The sequence below is a fragment of the Sorex araneus genome, chromosome 2, assembly GCF_027595985.1.
Source record: "Sorex araneus isolate mSorAra2 chromosome 2, mSorAra2.pri, whole genome shotgun sequence".
NCBI classification, from domain to species: domain Eukaryota; kingdom Metazoa; phylum Chordata; class Mammalia; order Eulipotyphla; family Soricidae; genus Sorex; species Sorex araneus.
This window is the reverse complement of record NC_073303.1, coordinates 198,124,352-198,132,842: the sequence shown is the minus strand read 5'-3', so window position 1 is coordinate 198,132,842 and position 8,491 is coordinate 198,124,352. Positions and strand designations below refer to the sequence as shown.

Sequence of the window (8,491 nt, the reverse complement as noted above, 5' to 3'; positions counted from 1 at the left end):
TGCTGAGAATCGAACCTGGGTCAGCCGTGTGCAAGGCAAACACCCTACCTGCTGTACTATCGATCCAGCCCCCAGTGAGCAGATCTTCTTAAAGACATTATTTTCTCAAGTTCCTAATCAATCTCAGTTTCCTTGGTCTTTACCAAGGGATCTTTTTTTTTTTCTGCTCCCTGATCTCACCTGGCATTTGTGAGGTCACACAATGCCACGCCTCCCCTTATGACTGCACTAGCCTCTCAGACTTCCCCCCTTCCATTCACTTGAGAGTTGAGAGGGGCACTGGGCAGGTAGCCGGTAGGGGATGCCCCAATTCATTTGTCTAACCTCTTTCTCCTGATATTTTTGGGGTCATTGTGAGGGAGACCACAAAGGGGAAGTTCTAGGTCATGACACTGGAGCAAGCTTTGCACTGTCCACCTGATTAGTGATGGCTGCGGTGGCCTTGGTCACCTGTCTGAGATTATGCTCACCAGGTATTTCTCTGTGCCTTACCTTTCTCCCTTTTCCCAAGCAGATCCCAGAGTCCCACTAAGGTGGGGAGGGGGGAGCTTCCCTTCCTCTCATTGGAGGCTTAGTGTCTGAATTATTTGGAATTTCTCTGCATGGGACATTGTCTCTTCTTTATCATGTGTGCATTTTCTCAATCATTTCTTTTTATCAGTATGGATTTCTGGATATTGGCTTGGTTTACTTTTTAATCAGTTTTATCAGGGCTGGAGAGATAGCACAGCGGTTAGGGCGTTTACCTTGCAGGCCGCCGACCCGGGTTTGATTCTTCTGCCCCTCTCAGAGAGCCCGGCATAGTACCGAGAATATCTCGCCTGCATGGCAGAGCCTGGAAAACTACCCGTGGCGTATTCAATATGCCAAAAACAGTAACAACAAGTCTCACTTTGAGACGTTACCGGTGCCCGCTCGAGCAAATCGATGAGCAACAGGATGACAATGACTTTTTAAATTTAATTTAAAAAATTTGGGGAAGGGTTGGTTCACACCTGATGGTGCGACCTTACTCCTGGCTCTGTGCTCAGGAATCACTTCTGGAGGGGGCTCAGGGACAAAATGGGGTGCAGGGGATCGAACCCGGGTTGGCCATTTGCAAGGAAAACACCCACTTGCTATACTCCATCTCTGGACCCCATACTTTAGATTTAATCCAACACTGCTTAATTTGGCTGCAAAAACATTCCAGTTTGAACCTTTCTGGACTCTTGTCCCGCTTTGGGGTTCCTGACACATGTGGATCAGTGTTTTGGGTATTCCCCCTCAATGTAAGATTTATTGCTCACTCAGCACCTGCAAAGTTCTCAAAATACAAAGCTAAGCAACACTCTTCCTCCTCAAAAAGTGCAAGGACATAGCAAGTCTATAAAAACAAATTTGTTGAAATCTGTGACGTGGGCGAGAAAAGGAAAACTCTGGGGAGTTTGGACATTTATGCATAAACAAAGTTCTGAGCTTTGAAAGTAGGGCCCCTTGAAAATCGCTTACCATACCCTTATCCACTTCAATTAATTTTTTACATCTTTGCATCTATTTTTCTACTTTTGCCACTTTTTATTTGTAGCTCTTCCTTGCTTCTAGCCCATGCATTTTCCCTACCCATTAAAACTCAACGTTTCTGGGTTGCATTTTAACAAAGTTACTTCCACAAAAGGCCAATCTAGCTAATCCAAAAGTTTTCCTTGTAAGATTAATAATAGGGATATAGGGATGCTTTCAAATCCTCAGCTGACTTGAGTGTCATTTGTGTTGACATAAAAATTTAAACTGAAATACTTGCAATAGGGAACTGTTGGATAAATTAAAACACACTTACTGAAAAAAAAACTATAAAATCGCTAATTTGTCAAGGGATATTTGATAACAAAATGACATAATTATCAGATATCACTTCACTTGTATCACTTGTCATCCCATTGCTCCTCAATTTTCTCGAGCGGGCGCCAGTAACATCTCCATTCGTCCCTGTCATGTGCTAGTGTAGCCCAATGGCGTCTGCTTGCTCCAGGAACATGAAGAGAACATTATCAGGTATGATCCTTGCTCCAGAAACATTATAAGGTATGTATCTTTATATTAGTGAATTTAAAACAAAATATCCTATTCATGAAGGGGAAAGTCCTGCCTTATCTGTTTATACTTCAGTGCAATTTCAAAAACTGCTATAGTTGTAACTGTAGTTTGAGGTGGTTCTAGCATTCTCTCTGTCTCTGTCTCTCTCTCTCTTTTTCTCTGGCTTTTTGGGTCAGACCTGGCAATGGTCAGAGGTTACTCCTGGCTCTGCACTCAGGAATCACTCCTCGTGGTGCTCGGGGGACAATATGGGATGCTGGGGATGGAATCCAGATTGGCTGCGTGCACAGCAAATGCCCTTCCTGCTGTAGTATCACTCTGGCACCAACATTTTCTCTTTTTATATGGGAAAAGAGAATTCCTTTGAAATTTTAATTTTCAAATAAAATTGAAATTGAATAAATTTTCAATTCCTTTGAAAATGCATGCTTTGGGGATCATTCTGTAGTCTTCATGACTCAGATGAAATTCCATTCAACCTGTTAGAGAAGACTCCTGGTCATATCCACCCGGAGAATGTTGGTGGCATTCAGAGCGCAGGAATGGAGAAGTTGGGTTTTGTTTTTTTCACACAACAGTTATCTGTATGTCTACTTCTGTGACTCCCATTGGCTCACCTGTGTCCAGGTCCACACCCACAAGTTGACTGGACTCTGAGTATTCTGTTTGAAATTTAACTCGTGTTTCCTTAGGAATAATGAGCAATGCATGTGCCAAATGCTTGGACTCAGGTCAGGCCCTGCCCTTTACCGTGGGCTTATATTTAATCAGGGCCTTTGCCACTGACAATAATAATGAACCACCACCTGGAACTATCAATCCATCACCAATAGTGTTCATAGTAATTCTTTAAAATATTTTTTTAATGGATCACCATGAAATACAGTTAGGAATTTGTAAACTTTCATGCTTACATTTCAGTCATACAATGATTGAGTACCCATCCCTCCACCAGTGCCCATTCTCCATCACCGATGTTCCCAGTATCCCTCCCACCTACCCATACCCCCACCCTGCCTCTGTGGCAGGCACATTCCCTTTTACTCGCTCTCACCTTTTGGATGTTGTGGTTTGCAATACAGGTACTAAGTGGCCATCATGTTCAGTCCATAGTCTACTTTCAGCACGCATCTCCCATCCTGAGCAAGCCCTCCAACCATCATTTACTTGGTGGTCCCTTCTCTATCTCAGCTACCTGTCCCATCTCATTCTGTCTTTGATTTGAGTGAATGGGTGCCTACTTGGTTCTTGGACCAATAGCACCACAGAGTGAGGGCTATTGCATTTCTCACTAAGGATCAACTTCTCTTCTCCCAGTGTACATTCATAGACAAATCCTGCATGTTCCAAACAGTCAGGAATTAGATCACCTAAAGAATTTAGAGCAACCCCTTCCCCAACAAGAGTGAGCCTTTTGCTGTTTCTCCTTTTAGCTCTGCGCAGAGCTGCTCCTTAGCAAAAACATCTAAAGAAAAGGGGTCAATTCCCTTTTGATCAGAAACACATTCTTTATTTGGATCACAGCAGGCTTTCTTTTTCAGCTCATATATATTTTAAAAGTATCTTCAGTGAATTTTCAGTTTTTGCTAGTTTTTCTGTCTTTTGTAATCTTTTCTTTTTTTTCCTTGCTGGGTTACACCCAGTGATGCACAGGGGTTACTCCTGGTGCATGCACTCAGGAATTACTCCTGCAAGTGTTTGGAGGAACCATATGAGATGCTGGAAATTGAACCCCTGTTGGCCATATGAAAGGCAAACGCCCTACCCCTGCTGTGCTATCATTCCAGCCCTGTTTTTTTAAAAGCAGTATTCACTTCTGTTTTTTCATACTCTATGGGTTTCTTTCTTTCTTTCTTTCTTTCTTTCTTTCTTTCTTTCTTTCTTTCTTTCTTTCTTTCTTTCTTTCTTTCTTTCTTTCTTTCTTTCTTTCTTTCTTTCTTTCTTTCTTTCTTTCTTTCTTTCTTTCTCTCTCTTTCTTTCTCTCTCTATTTCTCTCTCTCTTTCTCTCTCTCTTTCTTTCTCTCTCTCTTTCTTCCTTCTTCCTTCCTTCCATCCTTCCTTCCTTCCTTCCTTCCTTCCTTCCTTCCTTCCTTCCTTCCTTCCTTCCTTCCTTCCTTCCTTCCTTCCTTCCTTCCTTCTTCTTTCTTTCTTTCTTTCTTTCTTTCTTTCTTTCTTTCTTTCTTTCTTTCTTTCTTTCTTTCTTTCTTTCTTTCTTTCTTTCTTTCTCTTTTTTCTTCCTTCCTTCCTTCCTTCTCCTTCCTTCCTTCCTTCTCCTTCCTTCCTTCCTTTCCTCCTTCCTTCCTTCCTTCCTTCCTTCCTTCCTTCCTTCCTTCCTTCCTTCCTTCCTTCCTTCCTTTATTCCTTCTTTCCTTCCTTCTTTCCTTTCTTTTCCTTCCTTCCTTCCTTCCTTCCTTCCTTCCTTCCTTCCTTCCTTCCTTCCTTCCTTCCTTCCTTTCTTTTTTTTGCTTGTTTTTGTTTTTTGCACACACACCTGTCAGTGCTCAGGGCTCAGTGCTCAGGGACCACTCCTGGTGGTGCTTGGGGGGAGCATATGGATGCTGGAGACTAAACCAGGGTCGGGATCAAACCTGAGTCAGGGCTTGGCTGCAGGCAAAGCCAGGTCCCTGCCCACTGCGCCATCTCTTGGCTTCCATGTTTTTCATGTTCTAATGCCATATTGCAGGTTATTCTTTTACATATGAAGATGCTAAAACCCAGCGTCCAAAACAAGACTTCCGATTAAGCTTGTTTAAGCACCAGATTTATATTTCATTTCCAATAACACGACCACAAAGAGGTCGATGGGTTCATCCTGATGAACTGGCTGTACTGGCCAGTCTAGAGTCCCTCACAGCCTGTGTTAAGCCATCGACAGGTTAGCGTGAACTTTAGTACAGAGAGATGTTCTGGTGACATTGACACATGTGTCCCTGTCCAACACATTGCTTACATCGACTGGTTTCCAAACTAGAAGTGCTTCTTTCCCTCTGCAACTTCAAACACGGTTATTATTCTTGGGTGAAGTTATAAGGGGGATTTGCTGAGTGCCAGAGTTGCAGTTATGGCACTCTGGGCCACAGCCCCTTTGGTTATGAAAGAGTTGTTGGAAGTGGAATTTGCATTTCCGGAAGCAGCCCTTCACCGCCTTTAGAAAGCTTGGCATCTCCAGTATTTGATATTTAAAGCATCTTCATGGTACCTTTATTTTATTTATTTATTTATTTATTTATTTATTTATTTATTTATTGCTTTTTGGGTCACACCCAGCGATGCTCAGGGGTTACTCCTGGCTCTGCACTCAGGAATTACTCCTGGCGATGCTTGGGGGACCATATGGGATGCCGGGGATCGAACCCGGGTCGGCCGCGTGCAAGGCAAACGCCCTACCGGCTGTGCTATCGCTCCGGCCCCTTCATGGTACCTTTAGACCCCAAGTTGGTCCTCAAAACATCCTCAACACCCTAGGCCCTCCTGAGGCCGATTGATGGGAGATGCTGCGTGCACTGGGACCATGCTGACCTGGAGGGTCCTGGTTGTCACAGTCTCCACTGCTGGGTCAGCAGAGCCCATCTGTGTTTCATTTGGGGCACGCCTATACTTTCTGGGCTTATCCTGTGTATTTCCTGACCCAGTTTAAAAATGAGCTATTCCTCCAAGAGACCCTGTCACTGTCACTGTCATCCCGTTGCTCATCAATTTGTTCGAGCGGCACCATTAACGTTTCTCATTGAGAGACTTATTGTTACTGTTTTTGGCATATCCAATACGCACGGGTAGCTTGCCAGGCTCTGCCGTGGGGCTCCATACTCTCGGTAGCTTGCCGGGCTCTCCGAGAGGGGCGGAGGAATCGAACACAGGTCGGCCGCGTAAAAGGCGAACGCCCAACTGCTGTGCTATTGCTCCAGGTCCAAGAAACCCTGGTGCGTTTTATTGATAAATAGAAAACAAGTTGTGGGTTTTCATTTTCCTTCTTGCTGATATTTAAACGTAGCAGTTACCTTACAAATGAACCTTACAGAACGAGACGAGAACACGTGGAGTGGATCACAGGGGTGCTCACCTGGAGCGGGTCACAGGGGTACTCACCTGGAGTGGGTCACAGGTACTCCTGCACAGAGAGGCCTCGTGAGGACAGCTTGAGAAGGTTGCTGTCTCCAAGCCAAGGAGAAGAGGTCACAGGAGGAACCAGACCTGCTGGCACCTTTGTCTTAAACTTCTGGCCTCCTGGAGCTGTGAGAAAAATAAATGTCTGTGTTTTAGCCACCCAAGACTGTGGTATTTTTCCTGGCACTCCTAGCAAATGAATAAATCACTTATTAATTCCAATAGCTTTTTGGTCCATTCTTGGGGATTTTCTACATAGTCAGTCCTGACATTTGTGAACAAAGACAGTTTTGTTCCTTTTATTTTCTTTTTTTCTGGGCTAAATACCTTTTACTTTCCTGTCTTTTCACACAAGCTAGAACTATATGATGTTGGACAGGAGTGGTAGGAAGAAATGTTCAGGCTTTGTTAGCTTAAGGGGGAAGCATCCAGTTTCTCAACATTAAGAATGACTTTAGGGCTTTGGCACCTGTTGTTTAAGCAGCTGAAAAATTCTTCTCTCAGTTTACTGGCATTGTTTATCAGGATTGGGTGTTGGATTTTTTCATACTTCATTATTTCTTGTGGGCTGATATGATTTCATTATTTAGTAGAGGGGACTTGGTGAATTGTTTTTTGGACCACACTCAGAGCTGCTCAGGGAAATTATTGTTTAAAATATTTCTTCTATTCCCTCTTTCCCCTTCTGGCTTTCCTATTATGCATGGTTACACTTTCTGTAGTTGTCACTCAATTCTGGAATACTCTTTTGGATTCTGGTTTTATTTTCTCATTGTTTTTAAGTCTTGGCATTTGCTATTGATACGGACTCAAGTTTAGGTATTCTTTCCCCAGCCATATGCCACCTTCTCTAAACTCATCAATGATCATTTTCGTTGATATTACAGCATTCTTGATACAAGTATTTTTTCACATATTCATAGAACTTCCACCTCTCTGCTCTACATTCCTCCTCTGTTATTTTCTGTTGCCTACCTTTCCCAGAGAGTCTCTTGCCCGCACGCCTGGCTGTCTTCCCCAGGGCCCCTCGGAGGGGATGGGCTCCAGCTTCCCTCCCCACCCCAAGCAGAGCTCCCGGCGGCCGAACACCACCAGAACCTAGCTACAGCCATGCTGGAGGCTCCTCTCCACACTTTCAGACAGGCCTCATACATGAAGGGACCGGCAGAGGAACCCAGGTGTGTGTAATCCCATCAACAGCCAACATCCAGAGAGACTTAAAAGCAAGCTCTCAGAAGCGATATCTTTTGGCTACTTCTCTCTCTAGGAGAAACTGGCAATCTTCTGAGAGTTTCCTGTCCCCATGGGACAGTCTTGCAAGCTTCCCATGGTGTATTCACATGCAAAATCCAGTAACAAGCTGGATCTCATTCCCCTGACCCTGAAGAGCCCCCAGTGCAACATCGTTAGGAGGGCTGAGTCCAGATGGACTTCTAAGATTTCAGGGAAAGGACGAAATGAGAGGTTACTGAGCCCGCCGGAGAAATCGGTGATTAATGGAATATTGTGATTGTGTTGTGACCTTTCCCATTACTGCCCTCAGCATAGTGATAATTGGTCTAAATTCCTAGTCTGATCAACGCAACAGTTCTGCCATAAGTGAGTCTGGGTCAGACATTTGTTCTTTCAATTATGTTTTCTTTTTTTTTTTATTTTTGGTCAGCTTTGTAATTTTCTGTTGAAATTCAAGAATTATGTAACAATTGTCATAAGGAACTCCAGTAAGTAGGCTTTTAATGCTGTGGTTTTGAGGTAAGGGGAAAGGAGAAGTAGCCCACGGCCCAAGTCTTCTAATGAGTGGATTATCTGCAGATTATAAATGTCACAAGTGTTTCTCAGTCCTTCTACTCTCCATTCCTTCTTGGGCAGGTCAGAATAGGTAGAGTGGACTAGAATCGGTTATTTTCCACCCTTCAGTAGATTAGGCTCCAGGAAATAATTTCCCTAGAGGGTGGAACTGAATTGCTACAGAGTATTTCAAAATGATTCTCCCTCTCCTAGTTAAACATATTTTTGGATCCCCTGAGTCCTTGGATGTCCTGAAGTTCACCACATACATACATTGCTTACTTCTCTGGCACAGATCCCAAGCAGTGTTTGGTTTGTGGGTTTCCAGTTCAGTTGTTTGTGATCTTTACACTGACTGATGGTCTTACCAGTGCTTTTATTTATTTTTTAATCTGTTTTTAATTTAGTCACCATGGAATTACCAAGTCATTCGTGATTGGGTTTCAGGTATACAATATTTCAACACTGATCCCTTCCCCAGTGTCCACTTCCCTCCCCCAGCCCCCTCCCCACGTGCTTTCTA

General features: G+C 43.7%; 1 pseudogene; it reads right to left on the bottom strand.

Annotated features, from left to right (window-relative positions):
• Window positions 1–2,558: 2,558 nt before the first annotated feature.
• The window catches only part of LOC129401732 (T-complex protein 1 subunit zeta-like), a 6,864-nt pseudogene continuing 931 nt past the window's right edge, over window positions 2,559–8,491 (bottom strand).